Raw genomic sequence first — 25,646 nt, 5'->3', positions numbered from 1 at the left:
GACAACATCAAGGGGGACCTTTTCTCTTACCCAAACTTGTATTGACTTTATCAGCCCTTAATGATTTCCTTGAACTCTGAAGAGTTCACGGTCAATTGATTTAAGTGCCTCATTCCTTGCCACTGTTTGCAAATAGCAATCTTTTAAAAGAGGTTGCTCAAGAAATGCTGATTCATCTAGCAGACTTTAAATATACTGGGTCTTGGAGTCTCAACAAAACAGCAGATGAGATTATGGAGAAATATACTATCAGTCCATGTGTCTTCACAAGTTTACGTTGGCACTGCATGCACCAGACATGGGAGAGAAACAAGTTCGGATGTACACATTTCGGCTTACTAGTATTTTCATATCTTTTTCCAAAGTCCTCTGAGCACCATCTGAAGACAATTAATTTAAAGAACCTTTAAATGTTCCATGTCTGTGTGAATCCCACAAAGTCTGAGGTTTACTTTTGGCTGTTTGACTTTTTTTCCCCCAGCTTTCATTTGGCTCAACGGAAAAGTGACTTTTCCAGGGATTCAGAAGAATGAGCTGAAGTTGTTACAGGGACCCCAGTCTTTGTAGTGGAGATTTAGCAATTTTAATAATAGGTAGAAAGAGTTCATTCTATATAAGCCCTGGCCAACAGTTCCTGCCCATTTGACATTTTTTATATATAAAGGGTAAATATTTTATTGCTAGCACTTTCTCTGACTGTCTCCGCTAAACTCAACTAGCAACTAAACTGAAGTTGCTGATGGCAGTGAACTCCAAAGTGCCCTTGATACCGATGCCCAGTAGCTGTTTCCATTCACCTTGCTGAATAAAAGCCAGAGTGCTGGCCTCTCGCTAGGATTTCTGGCAGCACTTGCGTCAGTAATTCATCCCAATAAAATGGTCCCTTTATCAACTGAATCCCCAAACAAAGGCTGTACTAACAAAAAGCCCTTTTCATGAAAAGGAGAAGGAGGGGGGAGAACTTTGGAAAACAGTTTTCCAAATGTCCTCTAACTTGTGACTGACACAAGAAGTGGTCCCATCTGGTCCTGGCCAGCTGTGACTCTCCTAGGACAAACGCACCAGGTATTCAGGGTAGCGACAGCTGCAGGGGCGGGGGAGGGGGGGGTTTGCACCACAGGAGGGGCACAGACCATCGCCTCTCAAGACAGGTAGCCTGAGGTGACAACCATGTCGCTGCCACCAGGGAAATAATAAGCTCCTTGGTTCACAAATCTTAAAGCTCTGAAGGAGAATGTCTTCATCCTTCTGCCTCTGGAAATACGATGTATAAATTGTCCCAGGTAAGCATTGTCTTTCTTGGTGGAATGCACAAGATTTTCTGTGTAGTCAGTCCTGCAGGGTTTCATCTCATAGACTCACAACCCACCACCCTCCCGCTGCTGGGGGACCTCCGAGGGTTGAAACTGCCTGGGCACACCTGCTGTTTCTGTCATCAGTCCTTTCCCTACTCTGGAGTGACAGTGCCTGGATTTGTTTTTTTTTTTTTTTTTTTTAAAGATTTTATTTATTTATTTGACAGAGATAGAGACAGCCAGCGAGAGAGGGAACACAAGCAGGAGGAGTGGGAGAGGAAGAAGCAGGCTCATAGCGGAGGAGCCTGATGTGGGGCTCGATCCCGGAACGCCAGGATCATGCCCTGAGCCGAAGGCAGGTGCCTAAACGCTGTGCCACCCAGGCGCCCCAGTGCCTGGATTTGAATTCTGGCGGTAGCAAGCTACTTAACCTCCCTAAGCCTCAGTTTCTTTATCTGTAAGTGGGAATAGCAATAGTACCTACCAATGGGGTTTTTTTGTGACGGTTGAACGAGGTGATTCATCTAAGGTGCCGTGCCTGCCAGAGAGTAAGTACTCAGTAACATTCCAGTGTCGCTATTATTTTCATCCCCAACTGTGACAGAGACTGCCAGCGTCCCCTACTATGCTTTCTCTCCTTCCTTGGTATGGACTTTTCAATGCACACCTGGGAACACAGCATAAAATATGCATAAACTAAAATATGTCCTGACTTACTTGGGTCTAGATGTGGCCGTGCGACTAAATTCTAGCCCAAAGAATGGGAATGGAAGGGAAATGTGCAATTTCTGGATTGGGCCCTTAAAGGGAAGGGCATGCCATCCCCTTCCCCATTGCTGCCGGTTAAATTGCAGGTTTTAGAAGTGGGTACCGTGTGGACTGCAGACCCAGAGCAACACACCAGGTATGGCCCAGCACTAGAGCAGAAGACTAGGCCCCGGGCAACTTCAAGAGCTGGGTTACATAAAGGAGTAAACTCTTGTCTTGTTGAAGCCCCCGTTCATTAGGGGGTTCTCATACATGCAAGTCCTGAAGACTTTGCTGCTCAAACTGCTGTGCAGGGAGCTTCTCAGAAATGCAGAGTCTCAGATAGTTACCCAGACCGATGAAATAAAAATGTCTATTTTAACAAAACGATACCCAGGTAATTTATAGGGATGGTAAAACTTGAGAAGCATTGTCCTAAAGAGAACACCTATCACTAACAAGCCAGTCATCATCAGGAGCTGGGAAACAGACGGTGCTGGTGACTAGTGTTTCTACCACCATTGGGATCTGCCTCTCCCATCAGCCTCTCGCTGGGCTCTCACTGGGGAGGAGTTGGGGTTTTGCTGGTGCTTGAGCTTACGGTAACTTCCATGCCTCCCTTTTGCTTCTGCCGTCAACCATTCCGTTCATATCACCGTGGCAACCATAGGAAGGCGATGTGATAGTCATATTGCTTTTGTTGACTGATTGAAGAGGTGGTGGGACTACATATTCTCTCAGGAGTCTGAGGTTTTTGTAGGTCCTATAACCACTCTAACGACATATGCGCCTGTGCTCAGGTGACAGACACCCTACCACAAACCCAGATAGCTAAACTACCCCATTGCATTGTTTCACCTTCAGGCTGGGTCTGGGTTAGCTGCTTAAAGCTCACTCAACCATGGGATAACCTGCTCATTTGAGCCTTTCCAGAATGTCCCTGGGAAACTGCCAAATAGCCTGGCATGGAAATTGGCTGGAGTCGTTTCAGGGGAAGACCCGCCCAAAGGACTCACCCAGGTGTTAAGCCAAGCTGTGTATATACTGTAAAGAAATCTATGTTTTCAATTTGCCACTGGGAAACTATAATTCAATAGTAGCCACATAAATCAGTACTTTGAAACGAAGCACTGCCTAGATGGAAACCTCTTCAAGATGTATCTCCAGGGGTTTAACCCAAATCTTTCCTATGACTTAGGCCTGCCGGCTCTTTATCTGGCTTGGGTTGTGGTGGAAACAGCTGGTCACCAGCCAGATGACAATCCTTCATCCTTCATCGTCTTGAAGATGGTGATTAAATCAGTCATCATCTCCTCTTCGCCAGGATGTTGTGAAGATTCTGTCAGCACTGTGCCCAGAGCTCCCTGGAGATAAACGGTGAGCAAACACAGTTTGCTATTAATTTCTCATCACACTAGGCAGAAAATTGAGTCCACATCAGTATTTTCATTCCTGCCTGAGAAGTAGCTGATGCATACTCAAGATTACAGCTTCCACTTAACAGTTCTAAGTAACCGCTGTTATGCAGGAGATTAGGTGTTTCGGGTGTCCATTTCTGAAGGTGGAAGAAGAGCTTTGAGTGTGGATTGGGCCATATAAGTAGCAATAATAGCTCGGACTGTATACTAGCCGGGCACTTGACTTTGACTTACTTGTCACAGCAAACCTGGCAGGTCTGGATATCCCCATTTGACAGATGAGGAAACTGGGAGGTCAGACAACCTGCCCTGGGTCACCTAGCCAGCAGGAGACTGGGGCACTGTTAGGTAATGTGCATACCTTATCTCATTCCACCCTCACCAGACACTCAGAGAAAGGCATCATCCCCACTGAAGAGATAAACAAATGGACTCGGACAGGCTAACTGGTTCCACATTGTAAGCAGCAGACACCAGCCTCAAACTCAAGCGTGCCCACAAACAGAGCTCTGCTCTCTCACCAAACGACACAGCACATGTCTGGTGCTCCCGTCAGCAATTCGAAAGAGGTTGTGAAAGCTGCGTTGACATCTGGTTATGTAAATCTGCCCCAAGCTAAGGTTTTCCTTCATTCTTTAGTAATAGAGGGTCTTGATGTGTCTCAGCATCTGTCCTTAGCGTTACGACTTGTTTCCTCTGTTCGGCTGACAGTCATGAAAGGGCAGTCCACCCAAGGTAATGTAATTATTTCCCCTCACTGAATGTTCAAGGCATGACCGTCTTTACTCATGGTCTTTTACTCAGAAATGAGACAGCTCTGTCTTAACTATGTGATGCAGAGTAAATGTGAAGAGTGGCATGCAACAGGTCCAGAAAGGTGGGTGCAGGAAAACACTGTAACATTTGCTGGGCCCTCCAGACAGATGTGACTTTTCCTTCCAGCATGGCATTTCAGACAGATTCTCAAGCTGTTACCAACCCAGGCGGCACCCTGCGCCTGCATCTCCTGACCTTTATTTTTACTGGATCTCTTTCTTCTGTTGACGGTCACTGTACTCCACCATCTGGGCTAGGACAAGAATCAGATATTTGTGGTCCCTGGGGAGAAAGAACCAGTTTTACTGGAAGAAATTGCTTAGAAGAAAGAAAGAATGTGTAAAGTTGAGGAAGCTAACATTCCCACCCCTGCTGGTACCCCTGTAACCCACCCCCCTTTAGATTTACATTTCAAAGCCTCCAGACTGTTGCTGTTGTTGTTTTCCCTTGGCCTTTCTTATCCTTTCTAATTGTTCCTTATCCATAGTAGTTTATTCTAATATCTTACCTAAAGTGGGCTCAGGTTGCCGGGAGTAAATTTTAACCAAAACAGGAATTGTCATTTGAAAACCACATGTGTGTTCTGTATGTTTGGCCCCTTGTAAAGGTGAGGAGAGCTCTTAAAAGATAAAACAGCTATTCAGACAATAGAAGCAGAAGAATCTTCTCATTCACCAGGACTAAAATTAGAGTCAGCGGTGACCAAGAAAGTATGCAGATGGCGCAATCAGAAGGAGCTCAGAGGAGGCCTGGAAAAAGGTGGGGATGTTTTAAAATATTGTAAACAGTTATTCTATTATTTACAGAATAAAATTAGCCCAATGACACATTCTAAGTATGGCCTCAGTTCTTCCAGCAGCCAGAGCTAAAGACATGGGAAATACCGCGTGTGCTCAGTGACGGTGCATCAGGACTGGTGCGGTTGCTTTGGGGAAGATTGCAAGAGGTAGTCCGTTAACGACTCCTGCTGAATCCTTAGGTGCTGGAACTTAGTCACTCTCCTAATTGTAGGAAATTAAGTTAATTCTTGGCCTCAGGCTTAATTCCCTGTTTATAAATAGAGCCTTCTGCCAATAGTTCAACCACTTGCTCTTTGTCCGTGGGACTGAGAAGCTGCAGAGTGCAGTGGGGAGAGCTCCAGCTAGTCTGAACTGCCTTGGAGGCAAGTTACGTCACATGGGTGTGCTTTTGCTTCCTCATCTGTGAAATGGGGTTAATGGTAGTATTCAGCTCATGGCATTGTATGGATTCACTGAGTTAACACATATGAAGCACTTAGGATGGTATCTAGCATGTTGAGTGCTTAATACATTTAAATGGTTTTCATTAATGAAGGTTCTAAAATATTTGGAGGATATGTCCATAAGCAAGAAAAAAAAAAAAATCTGGAAAATAAAGCTGTTCAAATGTGTTATTATGCTAGAGCTGAGAAAATGGACACTGCCCAGATAGGAACGGATTGTGGCTTTCTTTCCTTTCAAAAGTCAGCAAAGGCAAGTCATTGAGGACTTAATGTCTCACAAGCAGCTTTTCATACATTCATTAACTTGTTTATTTTGCTCAGCAAATCAGAGTAACCAGACTGTGTATTATTAGGAACCCTCTTTGGTTGGTTATGAATGTTTCTAAGTAGTTCTCTAAACTTGGGTCAGACCCAATGAGCCATCTGGCCAAAGGCCTGAAGACAGATTTCTGAAGAATAGCTGCAAGGAATTGTGTCTTGGGCTAATTTATTGGGTCCTCAATCAGGAATGTTAACTATTTTAATTGCATAAAGGATAAGGAATTGGTTGCTGATATAGGGGAGGACAAAACATTGTTTTCCCTCTACCCATCTTAGGTTCATTGAGCTGGCCCTGAAAGTTAGACTGACAAAAGACATTAACAAGAGGAAATCAAACAGATGTCTGTTAACAAGCGCATAGGACGTATACACAGGAGCACCCAGAGGTGAGTAACTCAAAGGGATAGATAGAATTGGGTTGGCATTGCATCTTTTAAAAATTCCTGTGTAATTAACATACAGTGTTTCAGGTGCACAATAGTGATTCAACAATTCCATATGTTACTCAGGGCTCATCGTGATAGGTGTACTCTTAACCCCCTTCATGTATTTCACCCATCCCCCCCTTACCCACCTCCCATCTGCTAACCACCAGTTTGTTCTCTATATTTTAGTCTGGTTTTGTTGTTGTTGTTGTTGATTTGTCTCTCTCTTTTTTTAAAGATTTATTTATTTATTTGAGAGAGGGAGAGAGACCACGTGAGCGGGGAGGGGGGCGGAGGGAGAAGGAGAGAATCTCAAGCACACTCCCTGCTGAGTGGGGAGCCCAACTCAGGGCTTAATCCCACAACCCTGAGATCATGACCTGAGCTGAAACTAAGAGTCAGATGCTCAACCGAATGAGCCACCCAAGCGCCCCATCTCTTTTCTCTCTCTCTTTTTTTTAAGTAAGCTATACACCCAGTGTGGGGTTTGAACTCATGATCCCCAGATCAAGAGTCGCATGCTCTACAGACTAAGCCAGCCACCCCTTTGTTTGTCTCTTTTGTTCATTTGTTTAGTTTCCTAAATTCCACATATGGCTGAAATCACATGGTATTTATCTTTCTCTGACTGACTTGTTTCACTTAGCATTATAACCTCTAGGTCCATCCATGTCGTTGCAAATGGCAAGATTTCATTCTTTTTTATGGCTGAGTAATATTCCATTGTGTATGTATGTATCACATCTTTATCCATTCATCTACTGATGGACACATGAGTTGCTTTCATAATTTGGCTATTATAAATAATGCTGCAATAAAAATAGGGGTGCATATATCTTTTCAAAATAGTGTTTTCATATTCTTTGGGTAAATACCCAGTAGTGGAATTACTGGATCACACGGTAACTCTTGTTAATTTTTTGAGAAACCGCCATACTATTTTCATAGTGGCTGCAGCAGTTTGTATTCCCACCAACAGTGCTTGAGGATTCCTTTTCCCCCCACATCCTCTCCAATACTTATCATTTCTTCAGTTTTTTATTTTAGCCATTCTGGCAGGTGTGAGGTGTTATCTCATTGTGGTTTTGATTCGTATTTCCCTAATGATGAGTGATATAGAGCATCTTTTCATGTGTGTGTTGGCCATCTGTGTGTCTTCTTTGGAGAAATGTCTGCTCGTGTCTTCTTCCCATTTTTTAATTATATTATTTGGATTTCTTTGCTGTGAGTTGTTTAAGTTCTTTATATATTTTGTTTATTAACCCCTTTATCAGATATGTCATTTGCAAATGTCATCTCCCAAACAGTATGTTGTCTTTTTGTTTTGTTGATTGTATAGCATTTTAACAACAGAACAATACATTTTTAGTGAAGTGTCAAAGAAACAAAAGGACTTTGAGCTTCTAGGGGTGGCAAATTGTGGAAAGACAAATGTACAAGGAAATTAATGGTAGGTAAGGGGTAATTTTAGCTAGTGAAGATTGTTTTGTAGATTTCTCTGGTGCTATCTCTGAGCTGATAAGGATCTAGAGTTGTCTCCAGTGATTAACTTCTGTCCTTCCTGGTAGAGAAAAGAGACAGGGTACCTTTACATCCTACTTTTAGGCAAATAGGCGTGGGCCGAGAGCTTTTTTTAAATCTGCTTCTTCTCAATTGCCTTCAGCTCAAAATATTCCTTACGCCAAAGTGGCATATTTTAGGATGGCATATTCTGGTACCCATTCTTCACTGGGCTGATCAGTATTTTGTATTTCTTTTTCATTAACTTGAAACTTGCACTAAGACTGATCGTTGGGACTGAACATGTTCAAATTTTTCTAATCTATTCAAGAAGATAAAAAATTATCTCCATAATCAGAAATAATTGGTCACTGCTTCCTTCGAAAATTTTATAAAATACCTGACCCATGAAATGCCAAATTACAGAACAAATGACTAAGGGGTGATCATTCACAAAACACAAAGAATCTTTCCTTCTGTTCAGCAGAGTTAACTCCTCTGGAGCTCAGAAAAAGAAGTGGGTTATAAGTAATGTTTAGCAAACGCATCTGTTGCTTATAGCAAAGCACATTTGCACTTTAAACAGGGTGCTCATTTAAAAAGTACTCTCTGTCCAGGGCATCGGGCATCTTTGTCTATTCATCTATCCCTCTGCCAGCCAAAGAAGGAAAAAAAGTGAATGGAGGTCTTGCAAGATAACGCAACTCATACAGTCTTTCCATTGCATTTTTAACTCTGCCAGTCCCAGTCCACACTTAGATAAAATGATGATGAGATGTAAAGTGTTATCCCTGTGAGATCTCAACCTTACTTGAAGGTTCAGCTCAATTTGTTACATTTTTTTAAACTAGACATAGATCATGAGGTATATGCAGGGCTTAAGCCTTCATTTTATTATGTCAACAATCCACCCTCCACTACACCCACTCTGATTGAAAGATCCTCTTTAGAATTCAGTTGTACTAACAAAGAAGAGGAGGTAGGAATGGGAGAGTGAGGTGCAGGAAAACTGCTCAGGTCTGTTCATTCATTTCTTTAAGAGATCATCTAGCTCTTACCCTATAGAAGTGGGGCAATGTGCTAAGTCCTGGGGTAGATCAGATGTACTGGATCCCTCTCGAGGAAGAATTTACTCCTTGCTTTATTCTCTGTTCTTGCCCCACCCTCTGCGCCCTGCCCCCCTCTTTTGTTCAGCACCATTCCAGAGGGGGCAGTTCCCAGTGGGAGAACAGTCAGAGAACAGGACAAGTCCTCAAAAAATCCAAGGCCAGTGGCCTGATGAGACTGGCACTTCTCATCAGCTGTAATCATCCCTCCCCCTTTTCTCTCTCTCTGCCTCTCGCTGCTTTCCTCTGTACCCACATGTTGGCATTCAAGGACACAGCTTGTACTCGTTAGCTCATTCTCATGGAGTCTTCTAAGTGGTCTGGTGTCTTTTTTTCTGATTACAAAAGTAACACATGTTCATTGTTACATAAAAGTCAAATATTACAGAAATGCATGTCCTTTGAAAACATATCACTCCATCCCTCCAACCTCTGCAGACTTTCCTTTTAACTTCAAGTAAAAGACAAAGCCTTTCAGGGGCCTACTGATGTGCATACCCCTTCTTCTCTGACCCCGGGGACCTCCAATTCGGGCCCTATTTCCTATGCTCCAGCATTACGGTGTTCAGTTTGCCTGCGTTTCAGCACCTTTACGCCAGCTGTTGCTTCTGCTGGAATGTTCTCTCCCAGATATCTGCGTGGCTTCTGTCTTAGTCAGCTTGGACTGCCGTAACAAAATACCATAGACTGGGTGACTTAAACAACAGAGATGTATTTTCTCACAGCTCTGGAGGATGTGAGTGCAAGATCAAAGTTCTAGCCAATTTGGTTTCTACTGAGAACTCTCTTCCTGGCCTGCAGACAACCGCCTTCTTGCTGTGTCCTCACATAGCCTTTCCTTGGTGCATGCGCACAACCTCAGTTAGCCTCAGCAACTTCCTTCGAGGCCCCATCTGCAAACACAGCCACAGTGGGGGATAGGGCTTCACCACAGGAGTTTGGGGGAAGACACAAACATCCATGTATAACATCCTCCTGCTTCTACTCTTGTTTACCTGTTGCCTTCTCAGAGAGGCCTTCTCTGGCCTCCACTTAAAAATGCAGGGTATGACTTCTCACAATTCTGTGGGTCAGCCGGGTCCGCTGGGGTCATTGAAGAGCTGCAGTCATCTGACTGAGCCCAAGGGGTGTGCCATTGCCTTCCCCGCCTGCCCAGGCCCCAGTGCTGCTGGTACAGGACCTCTCTCTTCAGGGAAATCTCATTCTTTTATGGTCTCTAGTCCAGCACAAATGTTGGACTAAGGTCAGGAATGGAAGCTTCGAGGCCCCTCAGGGCCTGGGTTCCTGATGAACCAGTCAGGGACAGCACGGCCCATTGCAAGAGGATGTGGACACATAACAGTATGATTGGTCAGCTGTCATGACCGGAGCAATCTGCCAAGTGATCCTGTGATAAGTTGCCACTCCACTCAGTGGAGTTTTTTCTCAGCTATTATCCCTGCTGAACAAACAACAAATTTGAAATACAGAGAGATATTTGCCCATTTTTGTTCACTGCTGTATCTATCACCTAAAATGGAACCTGACCAATGGTGGGTGCCTTGTAATCATTTAAGTCACTGAAAACATTCATTTGAAATGTTTTCCACACCCTTCATCTTTAACAGCTTTAGGACTGTGGACACGCTTCTACCATTAAAAAAAAAAGCACTTTCCCATAAAAGTATCCCATTTTACTTTTCACAACAACCTCAGGAGGCAGGCGGTGTAAGTATCATCGCTCCCACCTTAGAAATGAGGGGAGAAAGGCCTAGATGATGGAGGGTGGCTCGCCCCAGGTCCCAGGGCTGACTTCCCATGCCAGGCTTTCCACCAGCCATCATGCACCCTTTCAGGTGCAGTTGAGAAACGCACCCTCTGCCTCGCATATTTCCCTCTCCGGCACTTTGTGCTTGAGGAGCTCTGTAGGGTAAATGGTTTTGGTTACCCAACTGGCTAGAGACCATGAGGTCTTTCAGGGACAAGAAGCATTATCTCTTTGAAATCTCCCTGTGGAGGCCAAAACCTAAAGGTCTCCATGATCCAGAGCCATCAAGACGCTAAAAGGCAAGGGTGTCAGGGCCTGTCTCTGTGGACCTTGCCCTGGACGGCACTGCACTGTTTGTGTAAAGTTAAACTTTAAATCTGCGTGTCCAACCAGTGGTTGCCAGGTGGTTCTGGTCTGGACAAGCCTTGGTTTAGTCTGTAGGGAAGAGAAAACAATTGCCTTTCAAGCGTTGAGCTGCTAGTCCATCCAGAGAAGGTTTGGTTAATGAGTACATCTTCGCATCAAAGGGAAATCACAGCAGGTGGAGATAATACTCAACTGTGTATATTCAAAATAGTCCGTGGTGGCTTTAGGGGGTAGAGAAGAAGGCTCATCTCCTTTAAGAAAAGCCGGTTGAGAGATAGCTTGCCAACCGTAGCTAGAAGCAAGTTAGAGGTTAGAGTAAAAGCAGTCATTTTTGAAATAGGAAGTTTTCTCCTTTCTGCCTCATTCTTTCTCTTGACTTGTGATGGTGTTTTTTATTTGCTACTTAATGTCATCCTAAGTAAAAATTAAAATTTTAGATTTTTATCATAAAATTTACCGTTCATCTTTATATTATGCAATGTCCTTTTTGCTTTCTTTTTTCAATTGGTGTATAGTTGACATACATATTACATTACTTTCAAGTGTCCAACAGAGTGATTTGACAAGTCTGTACGTTATGTTGTGCTCACCTTAAGTGTAGCTCCCATCTGTCCCCAGACAACGCTATTCCAGTACCAGTGACTCTATTCCCTGTGCTGTGCCTTTCATCCCCGTGACTTCTTCATTCATAACTGGAAGCCTGTGTCTCCCACTTCCCTTCACCCATTTTGCCCACCCCCTTCACTGGACATTCTAAATACCAATATAAGAATATTATTAAACTTATATGCCAAATAGTGAAATCACACAATCTGTATTTCGTGGCGCAGACACACATGCAGGTATGGTGCTAACCAGAACAGTGGAAGTGCCAGACAATACGAACTCAACTGTTTTGATTTCACCAGATGACACACACACTATCAACACTCTACCTTTGGTTACTGGTGAGTAAGAAAAGAAAAGAGGAGGAACTTTGGGTTTTCATTTTTCCCTTTCTTTCTATGTTATCATATTTTGCATATGTGGTTGGCTAATTCAGGGAAATAACATGAATAAGAAAGGCTATGATAGGGCTCTTCAGTCATTTGCTAAATAACTGACATTATTTACATTTAGAGCACCATTACTTTCTTTCTGCATTCAAATCAAGTTCTGGTTCAACTGGAGAGCAAGTGCCCTCAGGGCTCTGAATGCCCACCAGCTCAGTCACCTTGTCCTTGCTTGGGTAGTACTGATCTCCCAGGCACCCTGGGGATCCATGGTAATTCTGCGCTCATGGGTCATCAAGACTGTGACATGCAAACGGATCAGCAAGGAAGCGTAGACACTCATGTTGTACCTGTTTCCTCTATTCACACACGTGCTCCTGGTCCCATCAGTGTGTAAAATCCAAGCTCAAAGACACAATTATTAAAAACCTCAGAAGGTGGGGCGCCTGGGTAGCGCAGTCGTTAAGCGTCTGCCTTCGGCTCAGGGCGTGATCCTGGCGTTCCGGGATCAAGTCCCACATCGGGCTCCTCCGCTGGGAGCCTGCTTCTTCCTCTCCCACTCCCCTGCTGTGTTCCGTCTCTCGCTGGCTGTCTCTCTGTCACATAAATAAATAAAATCTTTAAAAAAACACAACCCTCAGAAGGCAATCGCAGAGCATTAAAGCAGCGTGGTGGGACTGTATATCTCTTGCTTTCCTTTTTTTTTTTTTTTTTTTTAAATACTGGTTTTAAGTAGCCTCTACACTCAACGTGGGGCCCGAACTTAGAACCCCAAGATGAAGAGGCACACGCTCTACTGACTGAGCCAGCGAGGCAGACCCAGCGCTTGCACTCTTAGAGCAGGGCTTCATGGCCCTTGCTCACCAAGGGGAAGGACGGTTTGCTGGAGGAGCTGTAACACACTCCCTTCCACCTGTGCTCGCCATTATTCTCACCACACAGTCTCCATCTGTGGCCAGGAGAGTGTTAACATTTGTTTATAGAGTTACCCATCCTGAAAGAGATGAGGAAAGGGAACCATTCTTTTCTTAATTCATTCAGTACATAGGTATTGATTGCCTACTATTTGCAAGGCACAAACTTCTGATGTCTAATTACCCAATCTGACTCTCAGTAGAAATGGAGTTAACAATTGACCATGAGGAAGTCTCCATAAAGTCTCAATAGTATGGGCTTTGGGAACCTTCTATGTTGGTGAACACCTTTACCTATTGGGAGGGTGAAGCCCTGGGAACTCTTCCCGACTTTATCCTATGTATATCTTCATCTGGCTGTTCATGTGTATCCTCTATCACATCTTTTAATAGACTGGTAAATGTATATATTTCTGTGAGTTCTGTAAGCTGTTCTAGCAAATAATCAAATCTACGGGGGTGGAAGTCACGGGAACCTCTGATTGTAGCCATGTCAAACAGAAGTTATGGGTAACGTGGTGACCTACTACTTAAATCGTCATTTGAAATGGGGGCAGTCTCATGGGACTGAGCCCTTCACCTGATCTGATGTCTTCTGCAGGTGGATGTCTGAATTGAGTTAATTTGTAGGATACCCAGCTGGTGTCACAGAATTGCTTGATATGGAAAACCCCAAACTCTGCACATCTGGTATCAGAGACGTCATGAGCATGGTAGTCATGTGAGAATAAAGGAGAAATGCAGGACTGAGGTTTTGCACAACACACATGTTGTTAACTTACTTTTTCCTTCTTAATAGCTCCTAATTGGCGATATATTCCTGGCAGTACAGTAGGAAGTATAAAGCTTCCATCTTCAGTGTTCTACAAGCTCTAGAAGATGAGAAATGATAATAATAGCGTAATTGACACCACACTGGGGAGCCCGCCGTGATCTTCTCTTATTTACCTCTGCAGTCCTTTATAATCCATTTCATTTATTACCCTGTCATCTTCCAAGGCCAGCCATCTTTCTCTCCTTCCCTCTTTCCTCCCTCTTTCCCTACCTCCTTCTCTCCTCCTTCCCACCCCTCCTTTCCTCCCTCCATCCTTCCGTCCCCCTTCCTTCCCTCCCTTCTGTTTCACCATCTCTTTGATCATTAAGATTAAAGTTGTATTTGAATATCCATTTATCTATCAAATATGTATTGATGAGATAGGATAGGTGGGAAGACAGTAGTGGACAACATAAATATGGCCCCTGCTTTCACAGAGCTTACACTCTGGTGGGGAAAAACCAATAAAGATATTAGTTAATAAATATTTTCATCTAAAGGTAACTGCCAGGGCACCTGGGTGGCTCAGTCAGCTAAGCATCTGACTCTTGGTTTAGCTCAGGTCATGATCTCGGGGTCATGGGATCGAGCCCCACGTTGGGCTCTGTGCTCAGTGGGGAGTCTGCTTGGGATTCTCTCTTTCTCTCTCTCTGCCCCTCCCTCCCCCCACTCTCTCTCTAAAATAAATAAATGAATCTTTAAAAAAATAAAGTTAACTGCCATCAGAAAAAAACAAATACATGGTGTAATAAAGAGTGATTTGGGAAGCTAATTTGGATTGAGGGTCAGTGATGCCTTTCAGAGAAGGTAATAATTGCATTGAGATCTAAACTAGACCTTCTCGGGGCGCCTGGGTGGCGCAGTCATTAACCGTCTGCCTTCGGCTCAGGGCATGATCCCGGCGTTCTGGGATTGAGCCCCACATCAGGCTTCTCTGCTGGGAGACTGCTTCTTCCTCTCCCACTCCCCCTGCTTGTGTTCGCTCTCTCACTGGCTGTCTCTCTCTGTCAAATAAATAAATAAAATCTTTAAAAAAGTAAATAAATAAACTGGGCCTTCTCAAACTATAATTTGCATATGAATCAAGTGGTGGTATTGTATAAGTGCAGATTATAATTTAGTAGGTGAGCGGTTGTGCCTGGGTTCACATTTCTTCTAAGGTCCCAAGTGATTCCTATGGGGTTAGTCCATGGAGCACTCGTGGGTTAGAAAAGACAATAAGAAGAATCTAAAGAGAGCTCCAGAAAGAGAAAACAGCAATTGCGTAGGTGCTGAGATGAGAAAAAGTTTAATGTTTGGGTTAGAGAAATACTGTTTGATAGACACTAGGAGCAGTGAGTAAGGGATGAGGAATATGCAAGAAGGTCAAAGAAGTAGGCCAAATCATGCAGGGCCTTCTGGGCCAGAAAGTTTCAGTTTATTTTAGTGTGATGGAAGGCACAGAAGATGTCAAGGGGGTAAGAGTAATGACGTAGGAAAGATGTTAGGGTTCGCAGCCGATGGCCAAGAAAGAATTCTTGAGACGTATTTGGTGCAAAAAGATGGTTTTATTAAAGCACAGGGGCAGGACCCGTGGGCAGAAAGACCAGTACTGGGGTCATGAGGAGTGGCCCATTACATACTTTCAAGTTGGAAGGGGGTTAGGGATAGTGTAAGTCTCTAAGGAATTTTGGAAACAAGGTTTCCAGGACCTTGAGGGGACTAGCTATTGTTGGGGAAAGGTCATTTATTACTGTCTAATAAAACCTGAGACATGAGACCCTTCAGGTGTATATCGGTGGGCCATATGGTTGGGGGATGATTGCCAACATATATCTTGGTTGGCGGGGTAGAGGTAAAGGAAGTTTCTAAAGGAATTTTTGTATGTTAAAGTAGACTTACAGGATCCTGGGGTCAGGCTAAGATTGCCTTTTACCCTTAGCAAAGTATCAACATCGAGGCAGTTAAGTTGCTAGAGGAATGTCATTCTGCCTGTTGTTTCAAGGACTTGTCAATGGGCTGTAGGTAGTAAGGAAACTTAATTTTTCTTCTGCTTCTGTTTACCGCATCAAGTAACATGATTAGATTTAAGCTCTTGAGAAGTAACCTGATAACTATGTGAATAATGAATTTTAGGGGAGCAAGAGTGGAAAGAGAAGAGATTTTAGGAAGCCAGAGTGGTACTCCTTGTGTGAGATGTTGGTGGCTTGGACCAGGAGAGCAGCAACGGACATCAAGAGCAGCAGACAGCTTGGATGGTGATAATGTGGCAGAGCCGACAGGACAAGTGTGTGAATCAGATATAGGGGAGCTGGGAAAGGGAATTAAGGAGGTCAATCGGATTTATGTTTTGATCAATAAATAGCAGGTGACACCATGTCCTGAGATGTAAAACCAAAGCAATAGCAAAAAAATCAAATCTTGTATTTTCGGTAAATGGAAAAGGGAAAATAATCTAGAATGATTCTTACTTCTAAAGCCTCTGTTTGTATGTTTACTGGTGTAAATTTCATTTAGAATCTGACATTAGAATCAGGGTGGAAGGGCAAATGCAACTGAGAATTCCTTCCCTCCCTCCCTTCTCTCTCTCTTCCTTCCTTTTCCTTTTCGTTCCTTTCTTTTCCTTTCCTTTCCTCTTTTCTTTTTTTTCTTCTTTCCTTTCTTCCTCCCTCCCTCCCTCTCTTTCCTTCCTTCCTTCCTTCCTTCCTTCCTTCCTTCTTTCTTTCTTAGCCACTCAGGGGTCTCTCTCTCTCACAGAGCCACTCTCCTCTTCTCTCTCATAAAGGAAGAGGAGAAAGTTCATCAGTGACAAATGGCAGTGGCAGAAGCAACACTAAGAGCCAGTTTCACCCTCAGGAGAGAACACTGCCTCTCTTCTCATGGTTTCCAGTGCTCTCCATGTTCAGAGAAACTTCTCTAGTAACAAACTATAGAAATGATGCCTGAAAGTACAGTCTTGCTTCTGAGAATTTAGAATCATTTGGTAATGTATCATTTAAAAAAGAGAGAGAGAAGAAGCAGCTACCCTGATAGGTGATGGAAGTTTTCTGGCAAAAAATGTTTTGCATTATAATGTAAGTTAAATAGATTCTTTTGCCTAAGCCTGGAATTTTCCAATGGAAGTTGATTTCTTAGAACAGGGATGGATGGAAAGTTAGGGTATTTCTAAAGACCCACCAGTGAAATAGCAGTGTTTTACCCTCAGAGATTGCTCCCTTTTGGGTTCCCATGAATAATTTCTGTCATTTGAAAGAGTTTAAGAAAAAAATATGCTTTCTTTTTCCAGTTGAGCCTCTTTTAACACATTCTTCTGGTACCACTAATATACTCATATTTCCTGCTAGAAGAATGTTTAAGATTGAATTATTGTTCAAATCCTTTTTTTTTCCTTTTAAAGTTATTTTTCCTTGAAGAAGTTTCTTTGTCACTGTCAAGGTTAAGTGAAGTCACTACTGAAAGAAAGCATAGAAGGAATTTGGAATGCTTTTCCGTAAACCCCAGTGACCTATCCCATGAGAATCCCCTGTAGGGCTCAGGGTTTTTAGGATAAATCATTTTGGGAAAATGTTTTCTTCCTTTGCTGCTAGGTTGACAAAGCAAAAGAAATAATAGTGTTTGTGTCAACCTTTGTTCTAGCACAATTTCTCAAAGCAGGTTATAGAAACCATGGGAATCTCTACCTGAGTGGTACAAAATTGCATTTTTACCACCTAATACTACACATAGCAGATACTCAGTAGATGTTAATGGTAATTGAATTACGCTGAATTCCAAGAATCTTCTAGAAATCTTAGATTGGTTCCTTTCATCTTGCAGATAGTGAGCTGGAAATGGAGGGGGACAAGTTGAGAGTCTAGCCCCTGGGCAAAAAGACACATGTTGGTTAGGAATCTCTCAATTTCCTTTGAAATTGAAGATGTCAGTTTCTTAAGGACACTTTATAGATCAAGGCCCTGAATCCATAAACATTCCCTTTGCAATTATCTTGCTACTTCTACAGGCGAACTTTTAAGTTTTTATTTACTGCTGTGGCAGGATAAGGAGAGATCCTCCCCGCCCCCGCTCCATCTGGGGAGAGATTTGGGGATCAACAAATTCTATCATAGGAAGTAAACAAACATCCTCAACTAACAAGGGACCTTTGTGATGAAATAAATCTAGGAAGGAAACAAAAACTACTTTACTGCAATAATGCCAAAAGTTTTCATCAGCGGGCCAGGTGAAAACATATTAGTGGCTGAAAAATACTTTGCTCCTGTGTTACTGGCCAGCATTATCTTTGGAAGATGAGTAATACTGACCACGGAGAGTCATCTGTCCTTAGGTAATTCACGATGAAACTTGCTTCTGCCCGCAGCCCTCGCTGCCTAAGAACGAGAGGCATCCGAGGCACCCCATGTGCTCCGCTGCGGGACCAGCCCACGTTTCTCCTACTTGAAAGCTAGCAGCGGGCTGGGCACAGGAGGTCTTTCATTAAACATCCAGCTGAAGCCCAAGGCATCAATTTTGCACTTAAGAAGAGACAGCAGCAACTTGGGAGCACTTCCTCTTGTAAGGAATGGGGCAGTTTTCTGTGGCAAAGCGATGGGGGTGTTACCTAGGCAACTTAGAGGATGTGAGGAGGGTGACAGAGGCCTGGGGAGATGCAGCATCCGTATGGTACAGGTCCTGAAGGCTCAGTGTGAGCCCTTGTTCTAGCTGCTCATCTCCAGCTTTCCCCACAAGGTCATAGCGAGCTGGTTACTAAGACAGGATATCACTCTTACTTCTCCTACTAGGAATGATTTTGCAGTGCTTAACTTTTTTGGTTACTCCTTCGTCAGTGTTCAGGGGGTGTTTAGGCTCAGGACATTGCATGTCAATGTGTTTAGGAAACACAGAAAATTTCCTGATCACTTAGTGGACTTGGGTAGAGATGAGTCTAACGGGGACACAGTCCAGACTCTCCTCCGTAACTAAGATAAAGAGGAGCTTACCAGCCAGCAGATGACCCCCCCACACACACACACCAAATTAGGTGAGATGACATGCCTACTTTCGCTTGGTCTCCCCCTCAAATGTTAACAAAGCCCATGCACTTCATAGCAGGGCAGGAAGGGTTCCTGAAACACCTGGTTCATGTGACATTTAATTGTTACTATAGGTGCTGGGTATATTATAGCACTGAGTATTCCTTCTATAAATGCTAATTAAAGGCCTTTCCTTTTTTTAAGATTTTATTTATTTATTTATTTATTAGAGAGAGAGAGTGCAAGTAGGGGGAGCCACAGAGGGAGAGGGAGAAGCAGGCTCCCTGCTGAGCAGAGTGCTCAACATGGGGCTCGATCCCAGGACCCTGGGATCATGATCTGAGCTGAAGGCAGACGCTTAACCGACTGAGCCACCCAGGCTAATTAAATGCCTTTAGATGGCAGACCCTAAGCTTAATTCTGGGGAAATTAATTCTTTTTGGTCTCTGACCTTAAAGACCTCATAAGCCACGGAGGAAGACAACCATGAAGGGTTGATTTATTTCAACTCAATTAGATTGAAGAAGAGACTGTGAAATGAGTCCAGTTAGTTCACCGAAGAAAGCAGAAGGACCTGAACAGGTGCAGTGGCAAGCAGGATGAAGTAGGAGAGCAAGGCTGAGTCTGAGAGACGTTCTGAAGATCCGAATGGCTTCCATAGGCAATCGGATACAGTGGGAAAGGGGGCAGGGTGTGGGGGAAGAAGCCTGTGGCCTCCTGTTACATACTTCTGACCTCATTTATTTAGAAAGCCTAAAGTGGAAGTCTAAACAGCAATATTGTGAAATGAAAGGAAGAACTGAGAGGCTCCTCTGACTGGCTTCTCTCATTTATTGCTCCACGTGATGAACCTTGATTGTATTAAGAGTTGGCCTGTTTTAGACTTCGGGGCTGTCCGTGTGAGTTCCAAGGCAACCCCAGAGTGGAATTCACTTCCAAGGAGTGTCAGAGCTGCTCCTGGACGTCAGGTCCTAGACACTATCACAACCAAAGAAAAGAGTAGGGGCAGCAACAGTTGTGGCATCAGGGCCTTGCTATTCTGTGTCGTGAACGAGGGTGTTGTTTTGCCTTTTTGGACAAGTGTGTGTGTGTGTTGGACACTTTGTAGATTCTGGCAGTCCTAGGAAGGGTGAGGCGGAGTACTCACCTCAGGGAAGGGAAAGGAACAAAGAACATGGACAGAGTAACTCGTCCAACACCAACAGCAGATACACTGTTTTCCTCCTGTGAAAATGAAACAAATGTCAAGATGAGGAAGATACGTTCACTAGGACAGTGAAGTGTGGGCTCCAGAATCAGATTGGATTAATCCCTACTAGCCCTGGGTTCCTGGGCTGGTTACCTAAGCTGTCCAAACTCTTACCAAAAACCTGGCACATAGTAAGTGCTTAGTAAATATTAACTTCTACTATTCTAAGTAACTCAAAGCAGGAAAGGGAAATCAGAACTATTTTTCTAAAACTGAGCAGGAAGCTAAGAAAAAGTAGCTTTCAAAACAGCACTAAAATACAACTCCAAAAGCACACGAAAAAAAAAAAGATAGATTGGATATCATCAAAATTAAAAACTTTGTGCTTCAAAGGACACCATCAAGGAAGTGAAATGACAACCCACACCATGGGAGAGAAGTTTTGCAAACCATATATACAGTAAGAGACATATATCTGAAATATGTAAAGAACACTTACAATTCAATAATAAAAATCACATAACCTAATTTTTAAAAATGGCCTGCAGACCTGAATGGACATTTCTTTCTTTTTTTAAAGCTTTATTTATTTAAACAATCTCTACACCCAACATGGGGCTTGAACTCATGACCTCGAGATCAAGAGTCTCACGCTCCTCTGACTGAGCCAGCCAGGTGCCCCAAATGGACATATCTTTAAAGAAGATACGCCAACAACAAACAAGCACATGGAGATGCTTGGCATCTTTAACAATCAGAGAAATGCAAACTCCAACTACAAGGAGATACTACACACACACGAGGATGGCTATCATGAAAATGATGAATAACCGGCGTTGGCAAGGATATGGACAAATGGAAACACGGCACACCACTTGTAGAAATGTAAAATGGTGCAGCCACTTTGGAAAGCAGTCTGGCAGTTCCTGAAAAGGTGAAACGCAGAGTTACCATATGATCCATAGGAGTAGAGCAATTCTACCTCCGGGCGTATACCCAAGAGAAATGAAAATGTATGTCCACACAAAACCTTGCACATGGACATTCACAGCTATCATTTGGCAATAAAAAGAAATGAAGCCCTGATATATACTGCAGCATGGACGAGCCTGGAGACCAGTGTGCTTAGTGAAAGGAGCCAAAAGACCACATTTTGTCTACTTCTATTTTTGTGAAATGTCCAGAATAGGCAGATCTGTAGAGACAGAACGGAGATTAGTGGTTGCCAGGGGCTGGGGGTGCTGGAGGAAGAATAAAGGGTGAATGATAACAAATATGCAGTTTCTTTTGGGGAGATGAAAATGTTCTAAAATTGTTGTGGTGGTTGCGTAACTGTGAATAGATCAAAATCCATTGATTTATACACTAAATGGGTGAATTGTATGATATTAACTATATCTTAATAAAACTTGAAAAAAATAGTACTTGGAGGAGGAGGTATTAGTGTGTTAAGAATATTCCTTGTCACGGACACCTGGCCGGCTCAGTGGGTGGAGCATGTGACTCTCGATCTTGGGCTCATGAGTTCAAGCCCCATGCTGGATGGGGAGCCTACTTAAAATTAAAATTAAAATTAAAAAAATACACCAAAAAAAGAATATTCCTTGTGATATTACACCATACGGACTGTGTGTTTCAGATTAATAGATGAATATCAAATGAAACATTTCTAGTGGCTGTGCACAGGATTTCCATTCATGGTCCTGGACGTTCCTACATTTTCATTAATGACCCAGAAAAGACCACTTGTGCTGAATATTCTGCCCTTGTTCCTCCAGATCCATTCTCCACTGTCCACTCTGCTCTCTGTGGTGGCTGACTTGAGTGAACTATGCCAGTGGACGCCTGTGGCTTATGGTCAATCCAGCAAGAGATCAAACAGGAGGGAGGAGAAGGAGGGGTTTGGGGATGTTAACTGAAGCCCCACCACGGCTAAGTAGCAGAAAGCAGGATCCGAGGACACCTGGACTCACAACAATGGGATGATTCTACCAAGCGATGTTTAATACAAAGTCCAGGTGAAGATGTGGTGACTACAACATTATGTGAAGTTTTCATTATTGTCAACGCACTGTGAATCAAAAGGTGACAAAATGCACACCCCCCCCAAATAAAATTCTAACTTTCTAAAGCCCCAGATGAAGGAATGTTTGCATTCTCTTCCTTTGTGGGCCGACCACTCTTAGAGTACTGTGTTCAGCTTTACGTGATACATGAAAAACCTGCTGCAGATTTTAATGCATCTATTTTAATTTCGGCCCATGTCTTGGGTACATGGTTGTGAGTGAGTACATGCTAAAAAATTAGATAATTTGCTAGGTAGACAGGGGGCTGATTCTATAATCACCTTTCCCTTCCAATTTTTAAGAGATTGGTTTTTGGACCAAACTCTCACTTCCATTAGAGTAAATTCTTTCCCAGGAAGCTTCTGAAATTTTTATACAAATAGACTTAATAATTGACCCTGCAAACCTTAAGCAAACCCAGACCTATGTACACATTTTAGCCTCAAACCACGCATATATGGAAGAACTATCTGATCAATAAAGTTGATCAGAAATAGTTTCTTATAGGCCTAGCTTTAAATGTATAGTGAAATTTAAATTGAGGTCAAGTAATGTCAGAATGTTCATGCTGGAAGTGCCTTTGATATCATTTGGTCCAAACTTCTGCTGTTGTAAGTAGGGAGACTGAGGCCCAGGGGGTTAAAAGACTGGTTCTCATCTGACTTCTCCTGATTTTACCTTCAAGTCTATTAGAAGTGCTACATTGCCTTCCTGATGAACTCATGCTTCTAAAAGTTGATGAGTTTGGACCAACTTGGAGTTGGTAGGTCTTATTTTCTCAGTGTTTATTTGGTATCTACATTGTGATAAGGCGTCGTGTATCACACACCCCAAGCATTTGTCTGCCTTCCTTGAAACCAAAAAAATATAGTACTTATGATGTTTTACTGAGAGACTTTAAGCAAAAGTTTTCCTGATTTTTTGTCTTACCTACTCATTACACCAACATTTATTGAGAACCTCTTATGTTAGATCATGTCCAAAGGGGTAAGGACAACAAACAGAAAAAAGTCTTAGCCTTCATAGAACTTATCTTGTAATTTTTATTTTTATATTTGGAGTAAACGTCAAGTGAATTAAAAGAATTCTTGCGTTACTTCCTGTGATAGCCAGCCTCCAAGACAGCATCCGATAATCCTTGCCTCCTGTAGTCACACCGTGTAATGCCCTCCCATGTTACCCTGTATGTGGAAGTGACAGTGTGTGAGTTTGAGTTTCAGTCATAAAAAAATATTGCAGCTTCAGTCTTTGCCTCTCTTGGCTCACTTACTGAGGGGAAGGGACCCCAAACAGCTTTGTGGAGAGGCCATGTACAGGGAAGAATTGGGACCTCCTGTCAACAGCCAACACCAGCTTTCCAGCCATCTGAGTGAGTCTTGGAAGTCACTTGCAAGTGGAGCTTTGGCTCAGTCTTGGAAGCAGACCTTTAGCCTTGGAATAAGCCCTGGCTGACATCTTAACTCCAACTTCCCAGCAGAACTCGATTCCAAACTTACAGCTCTGCTGCATCAGAATTTATGACTCACAAAAATTGTGGGAAATATGAATGTTTATTGTTCTTCTACACCACTAAGTATTGGGGTCATTGGTTATACAGCAGTAGAGAACCCAGACACCTCCTGTGTTTTAGGAAGACTTCCTAGAGAAGAAGGATCTGAGAAACACCTGCGTGTTACCAAGTGGGAGGGAAGCATGAGTTTCTCACACTTCTGGGTCTCAAGAGAACCAACTCTTAGTGGGAAATACACATACAAACATAGGTCATGTCAAATCCATGGTTTCTGACAGAGTGTTCAATGTTTTTGATGCTGTCAGAAATTTGGGGTTTCAAATGTGATTAGAAAGAACATAAAGAAGCTACCCCTTTACTACACGGGAGAGACGAAGAGATCCATGGGTGACTAAAAGGCCATCTTCTTGACTACAATAAAGAAGACTTCAGAAATTAATGTAGTTAACCCCAGCAGTGGGCATAGCAACCAAAAATATTGCAAAAAGTGCAACAACTCAGCAAGATTATTTGCTAATAATTTATTTTCATCAAGAAAAGAAAAACATATCCTTGGTAACGTGCCAATTCTCGACAAGCTAATTCATGGCAAGTCTTTCTCTGGGAAAAGAGATAATTAAATCGTTCTGAAGTCTTTGCTCCCTAACTACAGTAGTCATTAAGGCTGTTCACAAATATTCTTGTTCCCTTTCCTTCCTGACATATGGTGGGTTGTACTTTCCCACCCACTTGAAGGTATCACCATGTGCCTTGCTTTGGCCAGTGAAGTGTGAGTGGAAACTTTGAAAGTCAGGATGCTTCCCTGTCTTATCTTTTTCTTGTCATGGCAACCAGTAATGTTCCTGCTAGTGGCTGCTTTGTCAGCCTGGGGCCTGGAGTGAAGATGACAATGGTGTGGAGGAGAACCCCCACCTGACCATGCTAGAAAATAGGGTGAGTAAGAAATAATCTTCAGGGACGCCTGGGTGGCTCAGTCGTTTAGTGTCTGCCTTCAGCTCAGGTCATGATCCCAGGGTCCTGGGATTGAGTCCCGAGTTGGGCTCCCTGCTCAGTGGGAAGCCTGGTTCTCCCTCTCCCACTTCCCCTGTTTGTGTTCCCTCTCTTGCTGTCTCTCTCTCTCTGTCAAATAAATAAATAAAATCTTTAAAAAAGAAAGAAAGGAAGGAAGGAAGGCAGACAGAAAGAAAGAAAGAGAAAGAAAGAAAATCTTCAGGGATGCCTGGATGGCTCAGTCATTAAGCGTCTGCCTTCTGCTCAGGTCATGATCCCAGGGTCCTGGGATCGAGTTCCGCATTGGGCTCCCGGCTCAGTGGAGAGTCTGCTTCTCTCTCTGCCTGCCAGTCCCCCAGCTTGTGTTCTCTCTTGCTCTCGCTCTTATTTTCTCTCTCTGACAAATAAATAAATAAAGTCTTAAAGAAAGGAAAAGAAAAGAAAAGAAAAGAAAAGAAAAGAAAAGAAAAGAAAAGAAAAGAAAAGAAAAAAGAAAAAAGAAAAATCGTCAGGGTGCCTGGCAGGCTCAGTCCGTAGAGCGTGTGACTCTTGATCTCAGGGTCATGAGTTTGAGCCTTATGTTGGGTGTGGAGTCTACTTAAAAAGAAAGAAAGCAAGAAAGAAACTTCATATTTAAGTCACTGAAATTTTAGGGTTACTTCTAACCACAGCATAATCTGGCCTATCCTGGCTGAAATGCTAATAGATAAATGAAGTTCAAGTTCATTGGTCCTGCCTGTTCAGACACTGGCTCAGCAGCTCTCCGCTGGTTAAGGACAGCTACTACGAGTATAAGAGTCTCGCTGGGAGCCAGGTGACTTCCGTCCTATATCTCAGTATATTTTCACAATAAGCCAGAGATTATTAATGCCATTTTACCTGTAAGAGCCTGAGAAGTGAAGTGCCTTGTGCCGGCTCACTGGCAAGCAGCAGAGCTGGGACAAGAAGCCAGGTTTTCTGAATATAAAACCCAGGCCGAGTCACTGAGCTGTACTGGGGCCCCTTACTACCGATTATGAACCGAGGTAATTTTAGCCCACTTGATAACTCAACTGTGACTCTTCCTGTTAGTCACTTATATCCTCCTTCCTGTCTCTGCTTCGCTATTTTCTACATAAACCCTCATCATGTTCCCCCACTTGGAAGTAATTGTCACCCTCCCACTTAAGGGTGAGGAAGTAAATACTTGGCATGCAGCC

At 43.2% G+C, this 25,646-nt stretch overlaps 1 long non-coding RNA gene and 1 other non-coding gene across 2 annotated transcripts; one reads left to right on the top strand and one right to left on the bottom strand.

Moving 5' to 3' along the window:
- Positions 1 to 1,516: 1,516 nt before the first annotated feature.
- On the top strand, positions 1,517 to 25,268 carry LOC130543434 (uncharacterized). Its single transcript, XR_008958785.1, has 4 exons — positions 1,517 to 3,419; positions 4,884 to 5,035; positions 6,117 to 6,226; positions 20,462 to 25,268. It is a non-coding gene; the product is annotated as an uncharacterized LOC130543434 (long non-coding RNA).
- LOC113254842 (small nucleolar RNA U3) lies at positions 16,430 to 16,641 on the bottom strand. The gene has a single exon (XR_003315965.1). It is a non-coding gene; the product is annotated as a small nucleolar RNA U3 (small nucleolar RNA).
- Positions 25,269 to 25,646: the final 378 nt, after the last annotated feature.

This window comes from Ursus arctos, unplaced genomic scaffold, assembly GCF_023065955.2.
Source record: "Ursus arctos isolate Adak ecotype North America unplaced genomic scaffold, UrsArc2.0 scaffold_12, whole genome shotgun sequence".
NCBI lineage: Eukaryota > Metazoa > Chordata > Mammalia > Carnivora > Ursidae > Ursus > Ursus arctos.
Note: the sequence above shows the minus strand (reverse complement) of the source record. Positions and strands in the feature narration are given on the sequence as shown.